Source organism: Tupaia chinensis, unplaced genomic scaffold (genome assembly GCF_000334495.1).
Source record: "Tupaia chinensis unplaced genomic scaffold, TupChi_1.0 Scaffold000288_2, whole genome shotgun sequence".
In the NCBI taxonomy this organism is placed as follows: Eukaryota; Metazoa; Chordata; class Mammalia; order Scandentia; family Tupaiidae; genus Tupaia; species Tupaia belangeri.
Genome location: NW_006159773.1, coordinates 2595964 through 2598026, shown reverse-complemented (window position 1 = coordinate 2598026; position 2063 = coordinate 2595964).

Here is a 2063-nt window from a genome sequence, read left to right as displayed (position 1 = left end):
GCGCCTCTTCCACGCGCTCCGTGGGCAGCTGCCACAGCTCGTTGATGAGCAGCTGCGTGTTGTCTCGCGCCAGGGCCCGCAGCTCGGCCTCCGGCGTGGGCCCGGTGCACCGCAGCCCGGTCGGGGGGTTCCGGTCGGAAGCCAGCAGGTTGCCCAGGTCAAACTCCAGCTCCAGCTCCTTGTGCACCGTGATGCGCTGCAGCTTCTCTGCGTCGGCCCGCTCTGCCTTTGCCAGCAGCTCCTCCACGCTCTGGCCCTCCATGGCTCGGGCTCAGCTCACTCGCTTTGGGACTGCAGTTAAGTTAATTCTCCCACAGCGGCTTCTCAAACCTCGGCAGCACAACCACGTGCGGACGCCGGACGCTCAATCCGGAAGAGAAAGATTCGCTTCCGGAGCATTCGGAACTAGGTAACGACCCGGGCAACTAGAGGAAAAGCCTGCAGGGGGCGATGTTGGAGAGCCGATGGGATTGGAGGCGGGCCCTTAGGACTCACTTCGGGAAGTAGGCGGAGCTGGGCGAGGACCCTGGACTACAAGTTCTGGGATCCGAACCGGACTGCAGCTCCCAGGGTGCCGCGCTCGCGGCGCGGGGCAGTCCCGTGGGGCCGCGAGTCGGTACACGTTCTTGGGGTTGCAGCATGTGAAAGTTTCGGATTAAATGGATGTTACAGTTTTAGTGTGTCTCCGTTGTAAAGATGATTACCCAGTCAGCCCTTCTTCAGACGAATTATTTCCCCAGTACCGTAGCCCGCTCGCGGGGTCCGGGAGGTGGGCCGAGATCGCGGGCCCAGAGACAAACGCTACGCTAAGTGTAGACGCGGTTTGCGCTGGGACTGTGGGCGCGCCCCGCCACGCCCGCGAGCTGACTCAGACCTCAGGGATGGTTTCATTTGGCAGAAGAACGCTGGGCTCTGAGTTCGACCGCGGTTTCCGGGCGGCCCTGACTGTGCCACTTTTTGACCTTGGGCTACTTGACTTGTTCTAGCTTATTAAAAAAAATATGAGCGGGGATAATAACATCTCCTGGGTTATTATAAAGATGAATGGGTTAATGTGTTTCAAGGGAGGGTAGGCTAGGGCCTGGAAGTGTATGAGTGCTCAAAAAACGTTGGCTAGGGCCAGCAGGTGGCGCGGTTAAGGCGCTGGACTCCCGCATGGCCGGCGTGGATTGAGCACTGGTCTTGGCAGCTTCCTGTTTCTGTCTGTCTCTGTCTCTCTCTAAGTCTGTCAGTGTTTGTTTGGTGAGCATAGGTGCTCTATAGCAAATTAAAAAAAATAATAATAGCAATAAATATGTTTTTAAAATTTGCCCAAATACTAATTATTATTTAATCAACATAGTGACTCTGGGAACTAAGCTGGAGGGGCAATGTTGTATAGTAGTAAACCACTTGTTTTCTTTAGTCAAACTGCCAAGAATTAGATCTTAGTTAAGTACTTTACCTACTTGGGTAGGTTAACATAAGCCCTATTCATAAGTTTATAAATATGAAACAATTTCAGATAAGCATTCAATAAGTGTTAGATACTGTAATTAAACTATGTTATTACCTATTGTGTTAACTAAGTTATTTCTATTGATGGAAAGGAAGGTTCATAGCGGTGAAACGACTTTATCTAATGTTATCCAACTAGGAAAAGTGGGAGAAAGAGACCCTTTCTTTCCTGAGTCTGTCAGTCCTTCTTTCTCTTTTTCTGTTTCTTTTTTTAGATTTTTGTATAGGGCCTGTATGATCATTGAAGGGAGACAGAGAGAGAGAGAGAATGTGAGAAACCACCCCCAATGAGAAATGGCCACACCACTAAAACGACTTTATCTAATGTTATCCAACTAGGAAAAGTGGGAGAAAGAGACCCTTTCTTTCCTGAGTCTGTCAGTCCTTCTTTCTCTTTTTCTGTTTCTTTTTTTAGATTTTTGTATAGGGCCTGTATGATCATTGAAGGGAGACAGAGAGAGAGAGAGAATGTGAGAAACCACCCCCAATGAGAAATGGCCACGCCACTAACCCTTCTCCATTCTCCTCTTTTGATTTTGGGCACGTTTGCATGTATGCCTGCGAAT